Source organism: Mustela nivalis (genome assembly GCF_964662115.1).
Source record: "Mustela nivalis genome assembly, chromosome: 7".
Lineage (NCBI taxonomy): Eukaryota > Metazoa > Chordata > Mammalia > Carnivora > Mustelidae > Mustela > Mustela nivalis.
Window position 1 is genome coordinate 12,696,592 of NC_139026.1, and position 21,355 is coordinate 12,717,946.

Sequence of the window (21,355 nt, forward strand, 5' to 3'; positions counted from 1 at the left end):
TCCATCCCATTGGTGGGGCAAAGGGATACTTTTTATTTGGGGCTTCATATGATATTAACTAACAGAAGGGCTCGTTTGTGGAAGAGTTCACTCTAACAACATTCCTATCATTTAGAACATTAGATATGCCACTTGAGTTCAAAACACTGCAATACTGAACTGATAATGCAAAGCTTTATGCATTTAAGGTGACTTTTGACTGATGCAAGTAATTTTTGTGAGATCCTCTAATAATGAAATATGTCTTCAATGTATCTTATTGACCACAGTGAATATTGCTCCCTCTCAATGGTCATATTTTTCTTTCTAAAATCCAATCTAGACAATGCACTACACTTGGGTAATTATAATGGAGATGTTTCTTTACTAAGGCTTATCTTTTAGTTTATTTTTTTATATGATTTCATTATTTCTCCTTAGCTTGTAAATTTCAGGTCTCCCTCCGCTTCCTCAGTCACGTTACCATTATTAATATGCTAATGTGTTGTAATAATGCATTTTACACCCCTAATGAAGTTGAAGCAAAGCAATGAATAAAAAGCAAGCCCAAATTCTTGCTTTAACTTTACCCGGTTCCAGGGCGGGGGTTGGAGTAGGGGAGGAGGAAGAGTAGGATGGACAGTCGACCCGCAAAAAATAAAAAATGATCCCCTTGTTTTCAGTGCGTTCTAGAACAGAGCTGCACGTCAGAGGGAGAACGGAGCAGCGTTCGAGCTAAAAGGATTGGCATTAAACTTTGACACTTGAATGGTCTCTAGGATATTAGATTATATTTTATCATACAACGTTCTTCTCCGACTCGGTAGTGACATCAAAACCAGATACGATCTCCTATCCCTGCAAACGTGAAGGATGAGACTCATCCCCGCGGAGATAAGGCAGCAGGACCCCAGCTTCACAGCGAACTTATCCTGAAGCTCCAGGGCAAACGTTTTTTACTTCTTCGCCGGGGACGCCGCTGTGTAACTGCTACCTTCTTTTTGCATTCTCCTCTGCTCAGTCTGTAGCTGCGATTAGGTAAACAGCGCTCCGGAGCTGGGGGAGACCGGGCGGTGGTGCACGAGGAGTGGGGGTGGGGCACTGGGGCGGGGGGGTCGTTGCCTAAAGAGGCTGGAGGGAAGTAGGGTATGGCGGAAGGGTCCCGGTTGGGTCGAGCTGAAGGCGGAGAGCGGGGTTACTTGGCGGGAGCCAGGTCCCAAGCGGAGTGGGGGACCAAACCTCCGAAACCCTTGGTCCCCCAGCCTGACCTCTGGGGAGTGTGGTCTGAACCGCAGCCCTAGCTCGGCGCCCTTTCATTATGCAGCACCCTACCTCCCCTCCTTGCACTTTCTCTGGGCTGTTGCATCGTTTCCCTGCCCCTTCCAAGAGTAAGGTGGGCCTCCCTTTGCCTCATCTAAGCCCTAGGGCCGAGAGAGAGAAGCGCGCGGAGGCGAGGCTGGGACCCGGTGCCTGTCGGGCCGGGGAGGGGTGGGGACCAGGGGTGTGTGGGGGGGGAAGGGGACCCCAGAAGCCCTGGGACGAGCTGAGGAAAAACACGGGAGCTGGATCCCGCGCCGGAGCTCCGGTCTCCCAGTCAGAGTTGCCCATCCTTCGGTGTCCTCCTCCTCTCCCGGCCTGTTCTCCCCTCCTTTGGGTTTTTCTCTCCAGGCCTCCTCCTTCCATTCCACGGTCACACCCCCGCCCCCCTTGCCCAGCCGATTTCACCCACTCTTTCCGTAGCTTCTATAGCTTCAGAGGACTCTCGGCGCCCCACTCTCGGCTTTAGGGCTTGGGAGGCTGGAAGTCCATTCAATGGGATGTCGCGCGCGGGGCTCGTGTGCCAGGAAGAAGAGCAAGAATGAAATCAGAACGGGGAGGGGCGTGTTGTGCGTGCAGGGGTGTGTGTGTGTGTGTGTGTGTGTGTGCGCGCGCGCGCGGGGCGGGGTGGGGGGGTGGTGGTGGTGGCAAAGAAATGCAGTTTTCCCGAAAGAACCGGGAGCCTTGGACCGGATTCTTGGATACAGAGCCGCAAATAATGCTGTCAAAGCCCTTCATCGTGGCTCCTCGCAGCCTCAGGCTTCCCCATACCCTGCCCACCTCGGAAAGAAGCGGCGAACCCGAGTAGAAGTGGAGGCGGGGAAACTTCCTACTTCCCACGACGGCGGTTTTGTACATGGGGGAGTGGACAGGCTGCACGGCCCTGCGAGCCTGCCGGCGTCTCGACAGCGGCAGCTGCGGACCCGTCCCTCTTCCCTTCCCCCTCTTTCCGCGAGGCTGGCCAAGCCCGAGGCGGCCGGGAGCGGCCGGGGTGGGGGGGAGAAGGGCGGGGAGCTCCCAGCTTGCACGCTTTCATCCGGACCCCGGCCGGGATCCCGGCTCCGGGTGTTGCTTCCACCCGCGTGCGAGCGAGCCAGAGAAGTGGAAGGGAGGAGCCTCGCGCGAGGAGGCGGAGCCCAGGCGGGGGAGGCCTCTAAGTCCGTGCGGCTGCAGCGTCTGCCATTGGCCGGCTGCGCCGTCACGGGGTGGGGGCGGGCACCGAGGCGCGCGCTGGCCCCGCCCCCGCCCGGAGCCCGACCCGGGCTCGCGGTCCCCCCCAGCTGCACAGACATGACACAGACACACAGTCACTGCAGCTGCTGAGCGAGCCCGGCGCTCTGGGCACGCGGCGGCGGGGCCAGCCCGGAGCCGGGACCCCAGCGCCTGCCCGCCCGCTGCCCCCCTTGCCGGCCCCCGCGCGGCAGCCCCCGCCTGACCGGGCGCGGGAGGCGGGGATCGCGCGCCGGCTCCGGCCAGCGGCGCCCGGCTGCCGGCGGCGGCTGCAGCAGCCGCCCAGCTCCGAGCGCCGGGCGCTCGGGGAAGCCGGCGCGTCTCGGAGGCGGCGGCGGCCGAGGCCGGCGAGCGCTCCCGGCGGCAGCGGGGCCGCCCGCCTCGGCTCCCCGCACCCACCGCTCTGCGCCCCGCCTCCGCTCCGGTGACCTTCCCGGGGCGCCTCCCCCGGCCCCCGCGCCCCCGGCCCCGCGCCCCAGGCCGGGGCGAGGCCCTCTCCAGCGCCTCCTTCCCGCGGAGCCGCGGGCGGGCGGGCGGCGCAGGCCCGGGGGGAGGGGGCGCCGCGGCCGGCTGCAGCCTCTCTACCGCCTCGCTCGGCGTCCGGCCCGGTCGGACCGCTGCTGCCCCGCCGCCGAGCGGAGACCGGGCGCCCGAAGCTGGGGGCGCGGCCGCTCTTGCCTCGCGGGGCCGGGAACGGGCAGGCCCTGCCCTGAAGGGGCGAAGCGGCGGGGAGCGCGGGAGGTGGAGCCGGCCCAGGCGGCCGCCCGGCGTCTCTCCTCAGCGCCCCCTTCCCGGACCCAGCCCGTGGCGGACGCAGGCCCCTGCCCATGCGGGGCGCCCCCGGCTCGGAAGAGTCCTTGGGGCAGGGATCAGTTCCAGGCAGCGGCGCCGGAGGGAGAGGAAGAAGGGACAGTGCTCAGCTTGAGCAGCCCGGACCCTCCTCGCAGCGTTTGGAGCCGGGGACCGCCCCGAAGTCTGCGCTTGTCACCGCCGCTTGAACTAGGGCAGCGCCTGCTGGGACCCCGACCCCGACCCGGACCCCCTGCGCCTTGTAGGAGGCGGCGGCTGTGCCGCCGCGCCACCCAGCTCTTCCGCGGTCTCCCTGTGTTTGGCGGCAGTCACGGCCAAGGTAAGAGCCCGGGGGTGCTTGAGAGCCTCCGCGGGGGGCGCCCTGGTGAGCGGCGCGGGACAAGTTCTCCGAACCTGTAGCTGGTACCCTCTGTGAGGGCACAACCCCAGCTCCTGGGTCAGGAGCCCTGGACAGGCCGGAGGGAAGTCCAGAAGTCTCTGATGTCCCCAGGACCCTTCCCAGGGACTGCCCCCCTCCTAGGCACAGAGACTGTTAACCCGGGGCAAACAAGGACGAGTTTCCCGTCAACAGCGGGAGATGGTGTGCCCTATCTCGCATCGCTCCCCCCCGGCCCCCACCCCCCCCACCCCCCCACCCCGGTCCTCGCAGTTGGTGAGTTATGGGCACCTGTGTTTTGGGAGACCTGCTGTGTTTTTCCGCTGTCCCTCTTGGGTGATCCTCACCTGCCTTTCCTGGTGTGATGCTGTGAAGAAGTTTCCTTTGCTCCTTGTGGTAGAGAGTCAAGGCGATTTAGGGTGAGCGGTCAGAGCTTTCTACTTACTCTGTAGGACAGAGTGTTTGGGTGGCAGCGCTATCTGTAGAGAGGGAACCTAAGCAGAGTGGCCGTCCTGTTAGACGAAGCTGCTTAGATGAGTGATCCCTGTATAGCGATCCAGGCGTTCGCCGCTGAAGGGTGCAGTGGCTGACTCCGCTAAGTTCCTGCATCTTTAAGTTATTTTGTTTATTGCTTTATTACCTTCTTTAACATTTCCCTTTTTAAGGAACCTCAGTCCTACAAGGCTGTCCTTGCCAGTTTGAAATTTATTAAACCTGTGAGATTTCCCTGGAACAATCTGATTTTAAATGGGTCACTTAGGAGGGAACAGATTGTCTCTTCTACATTGAATCCATCCCCCCGGTGACCCTGTTTAATGGGGATGGATTTTTCTTGTCCCTGAGCTGATGTACCTCGGTTGAGCAGGTTTCTGTTGAACTCTGAATCCGTGAATTTTGTCACTCAGTCCATTACAATGATCTCCTGAGGGAGCAAAATAGCAGTTTCTATTTTCCGTGAATGTCACAGGAAGTTTTACAGGGTCTTATGTAAGTTCCCCAAGAGAGCACTCAGGCTTCTGCTTCCTTCTTGGTGGGGGGGTGGGGTGGGGGATGATGTGAGGCAGCGGGTGGGGTGGTCACCTCCCCTAAATGCAGGTTGGTCCCTCTCCGACACAGGTGGAAACCCAAAGTGCTTATTCACTCTGTGGATGCAATCACTTCAGGCTCATTTTTCTCTTTACCTCTCTTGTCTTCCCTCCCCAGGAGTCAGCTTTGGTAGACTCAAGGGAAGGTTCTAAATTGGGAAAGGAATAAGTGGTGTTTTCTTTTTGCATCTCTCACAAATGGGTGGCATGAATGAATTACTCACAGGCATGTGTCCTCACTGGGGATGAAAACCAACAACAAAACCTGGCTTTAAGGTTTCACACATCTTAGTGTACCTTTATATTTCAAGAGTGTTTTACTTCAGTGAAAATTGTTTGAGGAGAGCACACATTTATCGAGGCTGGCCCTGTTAATTCTATACCAGGAAGAAAACTAATTGAAACAGAGAGGCAGAAGTCGTCAAGATTTAGACGTTAGTGGGTTTTCAAGTAGCAGCAAGGACAGGAAACAAATCGGCCCAGTGGGAGAGGGAGATTTTTCAAAGCAAATGTTGGATCACTCCGGAGTGGGCAGTCGTCCACTGACAGGTGTGGGTCCTTTTATTTCATGTAGTGAAGTGTTTGCTAGTGGGTTAACTTTCTGGTGTGAGGTAATGCAGGTCACATTGGCTTTTAAACCAGAACTGTAAGGGCCTTGGAAATGAAAGGTCAGATTTTCTGGTGTCCTCCTAGGTCCCAGCAAGCTTCCATCTCATTGCGGTGGGGGCGCGGGGGAGGGGGATCTGAAGGTTTCCTTGGGGTTCTGGGTTCGTGAGCTGTGCTTTATTTAACGTGGATGCAGAATGCAGGAGTGTCTCCATCCTTCAGCCACCTACAGTGGTAGGACACTAGGGGGACTAGTCTTCTATTCCACCACCAAGGAAGAAAACACAAGGACCCATGTTACAAAAGGCTGTGGTTTATCTTTAGGGTTCACGAACTTGACTTTTTGGTACTTGATGTAAGCTTGCATGAATGAGTGGATTCCAAATGCTTGAACGATGAGCCTGATCACATCTAAATTGTCTTTTGGACAAGTCAGGACTGGTTAACTGCAAAGTTCTGAGCATATGAGGGTTACACATTTTTGGGAGACAGAACCTCCTGCAGAGTCTGTCCTTTGGGCATAAGACCGTGCTAACTTTGTGTTCCCTGAAGGTTTGTAATCAGAACTGCCCTTTTTCGGCGGGGAGGGGGGGGTGTTGGATGGCATGTCACCTAGAGTCTTCATAAAAATCACATAAAATCATCCATTCTAAATGGTCTCTAAAATCAACTCTGTCAAACTTGAAATTTCTCACTGTCATCCTTTAAAAATACATACCTTGTATTTTTGCACATATAACCTCTGACGGTCAGGTATGCACTTCTGTCTCAGATGGCTCTCTGCACTTTTAACAGCATTAAATCGTTAGCGTCTAGGTTTCTTTCAGCAGAATTGGAAGATAATTCTATTTTGCTGAGGAACAAAGCCCCATTGCCCAGGCTTTACCCACGTGTCCAAATCTTATCAGAGCTGACTCCAGAGGTGAGCAGCCAGAGTCCAAGAAGAGATTGCCCTGTTCAGAATACTGGCACCAGAAAAGGCAGATGTCACAGATTTAGGACTCACAGTTTTCTAAAAGCCCCAACTCAGCATATGGAATTAGATTCAGTGTTTGGAACCTGTGAACCTCTGTGAGTTATTACATTTTCCTGAACTCTGGGGTCCGGTAGACACATTGGTGATCTTTTACCCATATGTGTAATGCATATTTAGGTAGTTTAAAGGGAACTATTGTTGTGGTCTAAGGAAAATGGTCAGCATAAAGCTTTATTTCTGCTATTAAAGCTTTATAGATTGATTCTCATAGGCACAGTATAGCCAAGGGGTAAGAGATTGGAGCAGGAAAATACTATTAAATTTACCATTGAGCATCAACTAGTGAAAACCGGTCTCGGAAAAGATATATACTGTGGTCCTAAGGCATGAATGAAGTCTTGTAAATTCCAGGGAAGCCAGGTGCCAGAGGGCGAGTAAGGAGTTGAGGCAGAATTCCGGTCTTCTTTAGGGTCTGTGGATAATGGAAGGCGTCTTTGAGCCAGAGTTCTCGAAGAGTAAGGAACACACAAGGTCGGGGTTGGGGAGGGCTAAGTAAGTCCCAGAGGACTGAGAGCTCCAGGCACCCCGCCACCGACACCCTTGAGCAACACGGACAGCTCACAGGAGCAGCAACTGGTGTTGAGGCTTTGCTGCTCTCCTCCCGTATATTTGACATTGAGAGGTCCTCCGGCCCCTCCCTTCCGCTCTGAGCTCGTTTGACTCTTGGAGGGCAGTAGGCAGCAGCCAGTAAAGTTACAGCGTAAGCAAATGTATTTTAGAAGACGTTTCTCCTTTTAACACGACAAATAATAAGTGAACATCTATTACGTGGCAGGTGCCGCGCTCCGCATGGAGGCTACAGGGGTTTCACATTTCGTTCAGGGAGGTGGAAGTCTGGGGAATGAACCATCATCACGAGCTAAGTGCTGTTGTATGGGTCTGCGCAAAGGATGAGTTCGAGTTTGCTGGAGGAGTAGTGAGGAAGGGGGACCCAGGTAGAAAGAACAGTATGGAAACCTTAAAATATGTACTGTTTATGGAGAACAGTCGTTAGTTAAGGTGGCTGGAAAGTGTTCTGGGAGAGGGGAAGCCTGGTGTTCCAAGGGAGATCATTTAATAGGGTTCCATGCTGGGGACTGGCTTCATGCTTCATGACAAGAATGGTTTCTGGACAAGATCCAAGAGCACTAGTTGCTTATCCCACATTGTTAATAAAAACAGGGAAAGGAATTTTCTTTTTTGTCCTTTATCCTTCTACATTGAGCACTTTGCCAGTTCTCTAAAAAAACGGTTAGAATGCAAATAAAGAAAGGGTCCCTTATCAACCGAAAGTCCACCCTGGTGTGTATGTGCATTCCATCTGGGGCTTTTATTCTGTGATTATGCTGCAGTAGGAGAAATGACAATGTTACTTGACAAATGATACAGTATGGGGGGAAAGTCCTTCTCTCTGAGAACAAATTCCATTTTGTCAGATCGGCTTCTGGGCAGAGTTATGGCCGCATTTAGTACTAGAACGAGGTTCTCGTACTTGAATCAGTTCACTTCTAGTCTAAACTTTCTTTGCTGTTGGAAAAGGAAGAGTTGAATGATGAGGATGAGTGTGTGTGCGTGCCTGTGTGTGTGTGTGTGTGTGTGTGTGTGTGTGTGTGTGTTGTGGGGTGAGAAAACTATAGTGGAGAAGAGACGAGACACTGTAACTGCTGAAGGATGTTAGGGAGAAAGGAGAATATCATCTGTAGCACTGAGCCCCAGGGCACAATATATTTGTTTGTTTGTTTGTTTGTTTGCCTGTATCATTGCTTGCCGTTGAGTGGGAGGCAGGGTGGTTTAAGTAAAATCAGGAGATTTGGGTCTAGATTGCATCATCTGCTGCTAACTTGCTGTGTGACATTAGAATACTGCTTGACCTCTCTGGGCTTCAGGCATTGAGTCTATACATCAGCTCTGTACCTTGCAACTAGGAATTTAGGGCCCAGAGAGGGAATGGGTTTGCCTAAGTTAGTGGCAAAGCCCCCATTGTTTAGGATTTCTAGCTCTGAAATGGGAAGAGGCCTGACCAGTTCACAGGTATACTCTGCTTTGAAATACAAAATACCACAGGTAGACAATGCTGAAGAAAAGAAGCACAAGTCTTTGCTGTGTTGCTTATAGATTCTCTGATCTCTCTCTCTGATATATTAGGCCATTCACACATAAGCATTTAGACTTGCCTGCTAACTTCATAAATAATATGAGAACAAGTTGTGTTTGATGTTACTTGTTCTTTGAGAACTACTTGAGAATTAAGTACGTCGTGATAAAAAGCAATGCTGAAAATTTTGATTGTTTCTAGTTGACCCTTGGGGATTTTGCAAACTCTGCACTCTATCGTGGAAAGGGGAGGTGGAGTGTGGTTTACCTGGGAGGCAAGTTCTTGGTTGAGTGTGAGGGAGGGATGTTTGGAAGAAAAAAATGGGTGCAGAAAAGCAATCGTGTAGATGCATAAGTTGGGAAAAATGAAAACCAATTTAATTTTATGCCTCCACATTTGTGTTCTAGAAAGAAGCGTTCTCACTACTCAGGCATTGATCTCCTGGCTATAGAGGGCAGTGCTTATTGGAAAGAGGAGAGTGAAAGTGAGTGTAATGTAGACATGACGGTTGTTGTTGTTGTTGTTGACGTTAGTGTTTCAATATTGATGCTAAGTATAGGAGTGCCCTATTTTAGCAGAATTTGGCTTCTCAAATCTGATTTTAAAGGCAAACACTTTAAGATAAGTAATTGGGGTACAAAAGATTCTTACTTTACAGAAGGGATTCATAAAAGGCTCTATTTAATAGCTAGTTCCTTTATTGTATTTCAAATTACTTGATTAAGACAGTCGTGATGGGTGCTTTTGGGAGTCTTATCCATTACCCGAAACCTAGGATTTTTTTTTTTTTTAAGATTTTATTTATTTATTTGACAGAGAGAAATCACAAATAGGAAGAGAGACAGACAGAGAGAGAGACGAGGAGAAGCAGGCTCCCTGCTCTCTGCTGAGCAGAGAGCCCTATGCGGGACCCGATCCCAGGCCCCTGGGATCATGACCTGAGCCGAAGGTAGAGGCCTAACCCACTGAGCCACCCAGGCGCCCCCGAAACCTAGGATTTTTTAATACAAACTTTTTAAATGTTTTACATATAAATCCCCACGTTCACCTGCCAGGGACCCTAGTATGGAACTGTGTTACTGAAAGAAGTCTGGTAGTTATATCAACTTCCATAACCACTAGCCAGTACCTAGTGTCCCCTTACTTCCCCATTACTTGGAGGGAGATTTACTTGTTTAACTGCTTTTCTTTCTGGGGATAGCCCTCACCTTCCCGAGCTCCTAAACTGTCCCTACTGAGTTCCTACCTCTATGAATATATCAAGAACAGAAGTGGTTTAAAAAGTGAAATTGGGGGGGCGCCTGGGTGGCTCAGTGGGTTAAAGCCTCTGCCTTCGGCTCAGGTCATGATCTCAGGGTCCTGGGATCGAGCCCCACATTGGGCTCTGCTCAGCGGGGGTCCTGCTTCCTCCCCCACCCTACGCCTGCCTCTCTGCCTACTTGTGATCTCTGTCAAATGAATAAATAAAATCTTTAAAAAAAAAAAAAGTGAAATTAGATATTGGGACTCCTGGGTGTGTCAGTCGGTTAAGCGTCTGCCTTGGGCTCAGGTCCTGATCTCAGTGTCCTGGGATCTGGGTCCCACTTCTCCTGTTCCCTGCTCAGCGGGGAGTCCGCATCTCCCTCTCCCTCTGCCCTTCCCCACCACTCCTGCATGCTTTCTGGCTCTCTGTCTCTTTCTTTCTCATATACAGTTTAAAAATCCTTAAAGTTTTTTTCTAAAAATTAGGCAAGAGTTTCTAGGATTCTGAGCTTTCATAATTGCGGAGACATGGAATTAATCGGCTTCTGCGCGTAGGTATACAGGAGACGGGATAAACGTAGGAGACGTTCGGAATCTTGCGAGCCTGCTGGCTCTTCCTTCGCTGCAGCTGAGATATGTAGGGCTTTTGGGGGTTTTGTTCCTTTATCTCTTACAAAAGTTTCCAGAAAAGAATTTGTTCGAGGAGTGACATCAAATGTAAGGCGTTTGAGGCTCCAGACGTAATTTGGGGCAACCTGGAGTTGTAGATAATCACAGGCTGGGGCTGGAATGGAAAGTGCCCACAGCACAGTCATTTTAGCCTCTCTCCTGGCATTATGGGGCTGCGCTTTGGACGGGCAGCAAATGCAGATGGAGTCGGAGCTCTGGCTACTGGGAGAGGTTTGCTCTTCACGTGGCCCTTGTTTGAAGTACCAAGGCCAGTCGGGAAGAAAGGGCTTGCTGATCTTTCCACGGAAGAAGCGGTAGAATTTAGAGGGATTTACAACAGAACATAGACATGTGAGCATTTCTTTTTTCCTGGTTTTTGTTGTTGTTGTTTTGTTTGTTTGTTTGTTTGTTTGTTAATTTAAACCCAGCTGGGAATCATGGGCTCTCCAGTGTGATTGTGTGTGGTTAGGGATTGCCTTGAATACATCGGTCACCTATTTTATTATTGAATAAGGTTAACATTTCCGAGGCTCCTAGGAAACACACCCTCACCTTTTGTTTCCAGAAGAGTTGCTTAGATCCTTAATATGCTAGCCTCCTTGACGGATGTCAGCGCTCATCTGAGGAATGGCATTTCCTGGTTGTCTCCGGAGCCAAGGGAGGTGCGCAGGCAGAGTGATCAGCCCGATAGGGCTTTTCCGCTGCCTGCAGGCACGGCGCCCTGTGCTTAGTAGGTCTGCGCGAAATAAGGAGTGTGGCCACACGGAGCAAGTGTTTGCAATGCTCCTCTTGAGGGAAGGGGAGGTGCTGGGAGAGGGAGGGTGCGTGAACACCCGCGGACATACAGACTGGAGGCCGCTCCAGGAAGATGTTATTTTAGAAATGAGAAGGACATTTCAGGTCAGCAAACTGAATTCTCTTCGGGGTCACTGTTGTGGTTCAAATGCTGATGGCTTTGTAACAAGGCAGAGGGGAGTACAGCCCCCGCAGGCCTGGCGGCTTTCCTTTGCTCTCACTTTGTGGGGATTTGGACTCTTCTGGCACCAGACGAATGGGCGTGCCCTACAGCCTGTCACACCTACAAGCCAGGTGGCCTGGAAAAGCGTGGATAGTTGCTGATGCTCTTCCCAGCGCTGGGGAGGGTGATTGTGGAGTGACCTGTGGGGAGCTGGGGCGTGTGGCTCCCTGGGAGGAGGAGGAGGAGGAGGAGAGCTTGGGAAAGCTAGGGAAGGCTGGCGCCCTCTGTCTCCTCCGGGAGACCTCTCCACCACCATCTTGGTGTCTGTTCTTTCTCTGTTTTCATGAATCCCTCCCCCTGGGCTTTAACCTGTGTGATGTTCTCTGCCACAGGGGCAGAGCTGTCATATGGAGACCCCTCCAGGGCTGGAGGAGACCTTGGACCCCATCGGCCCAGCACCTTCCTTTCACACCTGTGGCTGCTGTGTTCAGGAAGGCACAGAATGATCCGGAGAGGAGGCAGGACCAGAACCCGAGCTTCACGACCTCCCCATGTGGCCCATGGCTGTGCCCTCTCCCACGTGTGATTTCTAAGTATCTGTCCCTTCCCTCAGTCGCTGTACATCAGCCTGTTCCATGCCCAAAAGTGTGTTCCTCAGCCCCTCCTCCGTGCCTGGCTCTCTTCCATTGGATCATTTCGTGTCGTGCCAGCCTTGCAGCACGCTGGGCAGTGGGTGCTCTTACTCTCCCACTTGTCGGGTGTGGAAGCTGAGTCTTGCCCGGCTCACACGGCCATGAAGCATGGGGCCAGGGCTCCGCTCAGTCTGCTGTCTCAGTACTGGCCTTGCCCTGGCTTCCCCACCTATCTTCACTGGCCGTCAGCTTAGCTTCCCCACGGTCTACACTCATCATCTGCCCTAGGACTCTGCAGGTCTTCTCTAGTGCCTGCCTATGGGCTGCTGCCTAAAAATGTCCCTTGTTTTCCTCCTTGGTTCTGATGCTGCTTCTCCGTTTACTGGATCAGACTCCTCCATCCTCCCTCCTTTCTCTGTCCGCTCAGCATCTCTCCTGCCTCTAGGCCCCGGGCACTCCGGATATCGTCGATGGCATTTCCTTCACTTGTTCTACATCCACTCAGCCACCACAACTCAGGCAGCATTCACTGAACTCTCGCGGTGTGCAGGTCTCCTCTTGACATTGGAAACCAGAGGTGAGATCACCTGCCACCATTGGTAGCTTTGTCTCGGTGAGGGCAGTGGATGCTAATAAAGGCACGAATGAAGGACAGTGGGCACAGTGTTGGGTGGCATTCTGCTTGAGGGAGTCCAAGAAGAGAATGTTCCCTCTGGGTCTTAGTGAACAGGAGATGGAAGAACAGCATGAGAGGAGGCATTGCCCCTGAAGACTCTGCTTTTCCTCTACAGCTTGACGTTGTTAGTGTCCCGACATGTTTCTTATTCCCTTACTTGTGGGTCAGCTTCTTAAGCACCGTGGCTAGGTCTGCCCTTCCGTGTACCTGTGGGTATGTCTTGCTACACTCCTAGCACTTAGGAATCCTAAAGTAATCAATCATTAGATGAACTCGAAAGCCTGCTGTCCTTGCCCTCAAGAAGCGTCATTGGAGAGATTGAAAGATTGTGTTCTAAGTTAAGCAACAATAGAAGACTCAAACGAACGGTTCAGAACAGGAGCAGAAGGCGTGCTGCGCTGCCGTGAATGTCTGAGGATTATCGAGGCTGGATGGGAAATCCGAGGCCGGAGTCTAGCTGCGTGAACTCGGTGGAGGTAGGATTTGAGTTGGGTCTTTGGACGCAGGATGGTTAAAATTGGAACAGAAGAATTACAGGGAGGTCGAGGGGCCGGGTTAGGTTGACAAATAGGTATTTCTGGGTTACAGGAATAACCAGCGTGGGTTTCTGTTGGCAGGAAGTTGGAGATGAACTTGGCAAGCTTGGTTAGGGGCTGCGGGCTCTTGGGAGGCAGGGCAGCTTCTGAGCTGGAGGATGGTGTATTCAAAGCTCTGTTTTAGGGGCGCCTGGGTGGCTCTGTCGCTGAAGCATCTGCCTTCGGCTCAGGTCATGATCCCAGAGTCCTGGGATCAAGCCCCGAGTCAGGCTCCCTGCTCAGTGGAGAGCCTACTTCTCCCTCTCCCTCTGCCTTTCCCCATCACTTGTGCTCTCTCTCTCTATCTCAAATAAACAAAATCTTAAAAAAAAAAAAAAAAACAACAAAAAAACCCCAACAACTCTGTTTTAGGAAGATGAGCCTAATAGCAGTATTGGGGTCAGACTGGAGTGGGGAGAGGTAGAAGCTCAGAGGCTGTCGAAGAGGCTCCTTGGTTCACGCATGAAGCTGTGAAGACCACTGGGCGAGAATGGGTACGGTGAGGATGGAAGCTGAGGGGAGCTTCTGAACTTTTCTCTGACCCCCATCCTCGGTACAGAAATCTGAGATGATCTTCATTGCCCACTGGAAAGCGGCTTCATTGGAATAAAGTTTGCTTGTGAAAGTACCAGCAGTTCTTGAAAGAGCACTCTTTCCCTTGGTGAGGCTGGGTGTGAGGATGGGGCTTGGGCTTTTATGGGGGGGGCGGTTTGTTTCAACGAGCCCAGGGTTACAGAACAGTCTCCTTCCTAGCCTTGGATGACACCCAGTAAGGGTCACGATAGAGACAGTTCTTTTCCTCACGAGTGGTTCCCAGAGCGCCTGCGGCGGGCTGAGAGCAAAACGGCCAGAGCTTGGACATCTGGGCTCCAGATATACCGTAAAAGTGAAGCTGCGCTGAATTTGCCAGGGCTGGTGGTGTTTCTCTGCCCGAGGATGGCCTTGCTGGGAGCTGGCAGTACCCCCCTTTCAGAACTGCTGCAGGAGCCATTCTGGATAACTGAGGTTTTCGAGTAGGCTAGCCTGATCCCTTGCAGATAGGAGAGCCTTTATTTTTAATCTTTAAAGAACAAGGGCTTTTCTAGAATGTTCTGTGTGTTTACGCTCAGTGGCTCACACTTGGCCCCTGGAAAACTTCCAGCTTTCTTATCGGACACATAAAGCTTGTTAGGAACTGGCTCCTGGCTTTGTCGGCAGCCGCATCCTCAGTGCCGACCCTCCAGTGTTTTGTTTTTTCTTTTTCTTACTGGTCATTTTCCCCCAAACCTGCCATGCTGTGCACATACCTCTCCTGCGTGGTAAGCTCTTTCCCTCTGTCTGCCTTAGGACGCCTCTGTTTTTCCTGCACGGCCCAGCTCCGGCAGCCCTTCCTGCTGGGTTTTTCCGATACAGGCGCTGAACTGCACCTGGGCCCCGTGCTGGCCTCTGCTCCTGCACCTCGCGTTGCACACTCGGTGCTGCAGGCTGGCTGCCGGGCCAGAGCGCGAGCCCTTCCGCGGAAGAGAGCATCTTAGGATGGGCCCGGGGGGTGGGTGCGGGGAATCTTTGGTGTTTTACCGCACGCTGGACCAGCCTGTCTGCTCCCTGGACCGTGGGAGTGGTGGTTATTTGGGATTTCATTTGCTGTCCAGGCATAATACAAGCCCTTTCTTGCTGAACTGGGGGGGATTCCAGTGTCCTGCTGGGACATAGGTGTGGATTAGCTTCTGAGGGATTCCCGCGCCTGAAGAGTGCATGCCCCCTTGCCCGTGACCAGCATGACCAACGTGCGGGTAGAGGTGGAGAAGATGAAAGTGGACAAGGGGCCCTTGCCACCTCTCCAGACCCAGACCTGCCTTTCCCCGGACCCTCCAGGCTCAGCGTTGAAGTTCGGTGGGACAGAGCTTGAAGAACCTTTGTCTCCCCGAGGCTTCCCTTGTCTCGTCCTTCTTGGATGTCGCTGTGGTGCCTTCATCTCATCGTACCCTCTTCTCTCTGCCACCTTAACGTTGCATTTCTCTGCTCTCCCCATTTTCTTGGATCTTCACCCTCATCTTTCTTCTCACCTTCGGCGTTTTAAACCCTGACGGAGAAGGTCATCCCTTTCCCTCAAGGGGATTCTTCCTGGCTGTGCTGTTGGTCCCTCGGTGCTGATGGAGTCGTTGACCGTGGTTTCTGTTTAACTGGGCTTCACACCCATCGGACGTCCTCGGGAGAACCATTGCAGAGTGGTGTTTGGGGTGGATTGAGAGATTATCTGTGGTGGGGAGGTCTGGGAGGATGGCTGAACTTGGACAGAAACTCAGCCCCAGCGCCCAGAGCCGCTCTTTCAGATAACCGGCGTGTTTCTCTTGGATGTTTAGGATTGCCTCTAGTACTTGGGGGTCCGTTTCCGTTTTTATCACACTGCCGTTGTAAGCCAGACACTGTGCTGCATGAATAGGTTTGCTTAGCAAATCACGGAAGAGTGATGGATGAACCCCAGGCTTATCAGAGGGTGTGTGAGATCCAGGCACCAGCCACACTTTATAGACTTGCACTTGGCATGACGTTGGTTTCATGGTTCATGAAGCCCTGCTGCTCTTCCAGGGGTGGTCTGACTTAATACACACCAAGGGATGCTTTCTCTGGCTCTTCCGGATTGAGATTTCCCTTTTTGTTCTGCTTGGATTTATCCATGGCTCCTATTGAAACAGCATTTTTGAGCTGATTAAATCTGTTAATGTGTGTGTAATGCTTAGGACAGAGCCGGACACTGAAGGCACTCGGTAAGTATGAGCTATTGTAATTGTGTTATTATTTAATGCTTCCCTTTCTCTTTCTCCTCTCTCCATCACTATGTGGTCTTCGCCCGGACTTTCGGACTTATGGTGCTTCTGCTTGGCAGAATAAGGAGACAGATGGCTCCCAGGGACGGGGGAGCAGAGGAAGGGGCCATGAGCTTTGTCTTTCCAGCCCTGTCGAGAGATCTCAGAAAGCTTGCAGAGACCTTGAACATCATGGCAAACCCTAACCCACTCATCACCTGGGGCCATTTCCCCGGAACTTTCTGTCCACCTCGTTCTTTTCTCTTCTTTGGAATTGGCCCTCTGCCTGGAAAAGGAGATGCGACCCAGTCAGTGGGATAGTAGAGGACTCTTCCTTAGCAAGCTGTGCTACAGAGTATTTAAAATAATAGTAGCAGCAATAATGAGGGTAACAATTGTAGCAAATATCCATTGAGTGCTTCTTTGGTGAATAGGAGATGCGTTTTCCACACATGATGACTTTTAACCCTGCTCAGCTGCGCAGTTCGTTTGACCCATGGAGAAACTGAGGTGCAGAGATGGGGGTTTTGCCCAAGTGTAAAGCCAGAGACTGGAACCCAGTTCGGTCTGTAGAACATAACCCTCTTAATCTCTGTCCCGTAATCCACCGGCCCAGGTGTCTTGACACTGGTATGTATGTACCCCTGGGGATACAGGAATGAAGCCTTTCCACGGAGGATGCAGGTGTGGCTGGTTTTAAGGGAATCGGTTTTCAGATTTTCAGTCTCACATATGGATCCTCTGAAATTGATTGGATGGAGACCATCCCTCCCAGGTCCACGGATCCTCCTTCCATTTTCCCAGTCATTCCCCCCGACCCCACCTTGTTTATGAAGGCGCAACTCTTACCTAGCACCAGTCTCCCCTGGGACACTGCTCTTGAGTACCAAACCCTTCAGAGGGCCCCAAAGAGAGGAGCTGTTGGAAATGGGTGGGTGGAAACCTTCTGCTAATGCAGGCACGGCCACAAGGCACCCCATTGCACACTCTCTCACCTGTTTACACTTGGGGTTGGAAACAGGACATCTGGGCCCCTTCCTTATGCTATATCATTCCTATGATATACATTTTTCAGATCTCAAAAACATAACTTGCTCTTGAATATTTAAAATGAATGATGGGTCTCAGATGGTTAGGTTCTGTTTTAAAAATGTGATGTGAAAGTTTTATTTTAAAGTGTTACTGTTTATAATATGCCGGGAATTCTGTCCTTAGAAGTGAGTTTATGATGAAAACTTCAGATGTCAGCCTAAAAATAGGCAAGGTGGTGCAAATTTTTCAGATTTCAGAATTCAAAACGAGCTGGATCCTTGTGCTAAGTACTGAAGTTTGGAGTGGACAGTCTCTCAGTTGGTTTCTCCCACGGACCTTTATGCACCTAAATATTTCTTCCCCCCTAGAATTTCAGGGACATCAGTGTCTCCTAGAGCTCATACATGGCACTCCCGATTAAGCACCCTTGAAATTATATGGATGTTAGTCAAATGTAAACACACTTCACATTCTGATGAAACTTCTGTGCATGAAGCGAGACGTGACCATGTATACCGAGTGCCTCAGTGGCTCGGGGAGGACTGTTTGAGACATAAATGATAGAAACCCTGTTCATACTGATGTTAGTGAAAAAAAAAAGGAAGGACTTTATCTGCTCAGGTAATGAAAAAAGAGGAAAGCATCAGGCTGTGTTGGATCCACTCAGGAAGTCATTGCTCTGTCTTCTCTCAGCTCTGCTGTCTTGGGTGCTGGCTTCGTTCTCCAGCAGTGACCCCATGGGAAGGCAGGCTGGTCCTCAGCCATACATTCTAACCACCGCCCCATTGCAGCCGAGGGAGAGCGACTGTTCCCCAGTAGATGTGGCGGAAGTCTTGGTCGTGATCTGGTTAGAGGGGTTGAGACCACAGCCCTGGAACGGGTTAGGGGAGAAGCAATCAGTCCTATTTGAATGGCTCAGAAAGTGGGGAGACTGGGCTAGCAGGAACCTCCAGATGCTCTGTGGGAAGATTAGCATGAAGATCTTAAAAGTTCGGTCAAACCCACCACAAGTCTCTTCTCTAAACCCTTATTCTCCAGGGTAGGCTTCCCTTACACTCCCTACCGGCCAGCACTTGCACTGTTTTGATACCCATCTGCCCAGTGACACGGAGACATTAATGGTACCTTCTGTTTCCTGCTTTGGTAATTGCAAGACTTTTAAGGAAATGGTCAAAAAAAGAAAAAAATATCCCTGATGTAGTATATTCTGTGATTTTTTTTTTTAAAGAGTATTGCTATGTGATTAAAGAAAAGAAATGAGAAAATGTAGAATTTCATGTGCATCATTTTGCTGGGGCTGCCGTAGCAAAGGACCACAGATGGTGTGGGGGCAGAGGGGGTTGCTTACACAACACGTTTATTGCCCTGCAGGTCTAGAGGCTAAAAGTCCAAGTTCAGGGTCTCAGCAAGGTTGTTTTTTTGGAGGCTTCTCTTGGCTTGTCGATGGTGGTTGTTTCCCTGTGTCTTCACATGTTCCCTCTGTGTCTGTCTTGTCCCAATCTCCTCTTCCTGTGAGGACACCAGTCATATCAGATCAGGGCTCCGCCCACCCTAGTGACCTCATTTAACCTTATCATCTCTTTAAAGGCTGTGTCCCCAAATACAGCCAGTCTCTGGGGAATCGGAGGTTAAGCCTTCCCCCTATGAATTTGGTGGGGTGGGGGTGGGGGGCACAGTTCAGCCCATAACAGCATCGGTTGTTTCTGCTTTGTGAATGGGTTAGTTTTGAAAAATAACGTTGCTGTATACACCTTGTTTAAAACACAAATTAGTAATAGATTCACCTGCGCAAATGCAGACCAACCATTGCAGGGCCATGAGTTTGACTCCGTTTGTTGTTTGGGTATACTTTAACCGTTAATGGGAGTCGAGGGAGGGCCGTGTACTGGTGAGAACTGGTTGTGGGTTGGCTAGCAACGCTTGGGATGGGCTGGTGGGATCTGGACCTTTCCCTTCCTTACCCGTGGCTGCCACTGCGGCTCTGGTTCCAGTGACAACTTCCCCGAAATTCCCGGAGGGTGGACTGTGGTTGTGAAACAAGTTTTAGGACTTTTTAGAGAGCAGGGAAGGAGGCTGTCCTGGGCCAGGAGTCTCCCCTTTGCCCAACAGCCGGTGGCTGGAGCCGGTTTCCTGTCCTCTGTCCCTCGCGGAGCAGGTGGACCACGTGGCTTGGAACTTGGCCGGTGCCCGGCCTGGTGTGTGTGTATGAGAGTATCTCCTCACTCCGTATTTTGTGTCTCAGGCAGCCGAGTTTGCAGGTGAGGGGTTTTAGGAGTCAGCTCGACCCAAGTCCCCCAAGGGCCACTGTGGTTTCCGAAACTACTTACCATTCACATGCAAGGCTCATCTTTAAACTGCGCAGGTGATGAGCCAGCCCGTGACTCTCCTTGCCGAGTGGCTGTCACTGTTCTCACTCCTGCGTTAATCATTGTTTTAATGTGGCTGGGGTGGTTCGTCCTCCGGTCTGCGGGTGCTTGTCACGGAACGTTGCAGCTGAAAGATGGGAGGAGTAGTAGGCAGCTGCTTGTCAGATCATCTCCTCTTCTCAAAACCCCCCAGATGCCCTGCCCAGATGCTGCTCACCTCCCATCCAGAGACTTCTCTGCAGCGGGACGTGGTCCGATCCCTGGGAGGAGGGTGAAGTTCAGAAAACTCCATCCACATCGTAGGGCCCCTTCGTGTGCCAGGGGGCCACTGCGGGCACGGATTTAGAGATCGTCTTTATGGAAAGCCGGTCACAGCCCCTGGGAGACTGGGACCCAGCAGGGAGAAGTGTTGGCAGAGCATGGTTTCTTGTAACTTGCAGCTCTGGCCGGCGCAGCTTTGGGCGAGGGCTTCCCGCCTCTGTATGGGCTTCCTGGGGCTGTCGTGACTGAGCACCAGCAGTCGGGGGGTCCCGAAACAACAGGAGCGCAGTGTCTGCACGGTTCCGGAAGTGGAGTCTGGAGTCAGGCCACCTGAAGGTGTCTGCAGGGCTGTGCTCGGATGACTCTAGGGGAGGGTCCTGCCTCGCCTCTTCTATGGGTGGGGTTTGCTGGATCCTTGACGGTCCTTGGCTGTCGCTGCTCCGGTCACGCGGCTGATTGCTCCTTGTGTGTTGGCACATCGTCTTCCCACTGTGTGCAGCTCAGTGTCTGGATTTCCCCTGTTTTGGGCGGACACCAGTCCTATTCCATTAGGACTTACCCCAATGACCTCATCTTAACTGGATTCTTCTTTAAAGACCCTCTTTCCAATTACAGTCGCATCCTGAGGTCCTGGAGCGTAGGACTTCAACGTCTCTTTTTGGGAGGACACAACCCAGCCCCTACAGCTCCCTGAGCTTTATTTTCCCTCCTCACAAGGTCCACGATCTATTCCCACCTCCCGCGTAAGGATCAAACACCATCGCTCAGAGTCAGCACTCTAGAAATGATCTCCCCGGAGTGATGAAGGCAGAATGCCTCATTGGATGTTCGATGGGGTTTATTCCTCGTGTCTGGTACCCGGTGAGCATTTGGATCTGGCCCGTGACATGTTCGGTGCGATTTTTCAATTAAAAGTCCTCCAGGGAGTGTGAATGTTTGACCCGAGCTGTGCGTTCGCTGGAAACTCGGAGCAGGCTGGCAGCGGAGTTGCCTGGGGGAGCGCCACCCCCAGGGTGGGGCTGTGTCCTGGTCATGCTGGAGACCTCTGTCGCCTGCTCGTCCTGATCTGCCGGCAGCTCACTGCTGCCCTGCCGTGCGATGTGGACGTACACCCCCCAGACCTCCGTCCAGCTCTTACATCTTTCATGGCATGCGTGGGAGTCCGTGGTAGCTCTGTGGGTTTGCTTTCGTGAGTTGTATTTTGATTTCAAAAAAGGTTCACAGGGGCAGAGGCCAAGAATGTTTCTAGAGGCTCTTTTTTGTTTTGTCTTAGTAACTCGCAGTGGCAAGAAAAAAATAAAAAAGCTACGGAACAAACAAACTGAAAACCCTCATCCCAGACACTGAAAGGTTTTGGAGTCTTTAGCTCCCTTTTATGTACTTAGTATAGTGTAAGTAAGTATACATTTTCTCGGAGGTGCGCAGGCTGCGCTGAGATCTCACTTCTCTGTTAAGTAGATCTTGACCTTGTTCCCATCAACTGGATCAGTGTTTCCAGGGGCTGTGGGTCATCGATGTGGCTTTGCTGCGTGTCCTTCCTTCGCTCCTTCATTTAGGGAGCGTGCATCAACCGCTGTGTGCCAGGCGCTGTGCTGGTCCCTGGGGCGAAGAGAACAAGACTTCAGGTCTTCCTTGCACAGGGGTC

The 21,355-nt window shown here is 51.8% G+C and overlaps 1 protein-coding gene across 3 annotated transcripts in view; it reads left to right on the plus strand.

Moving 5' to 3' along the window:
- Nucleotides 1-936: 936 nt before the first annotated feature.
- The window catches only part of LARGE1 (LARGE xylosyl- and glucuronyltransferase 1), a 524,894-nt gene continuing 504,475 nt past the window's right edge, over nt 937-21,355 (plus strand). The window contains exon 1 of one of the 3 annotated variants that reach the window (XM_082740545.1): nt 937-1,017. The gene's annotated coding sequence lies outside the window, so the exon portion shown is untranslated. Of the gene's footprint in view, nt 1,018-3,068; nt 3,656-21,355 lie in introns of those variants that run through there. The other 2 variants (XM_082740542.1, XM_082740543.1) reach the window with 2 other exon arrangements.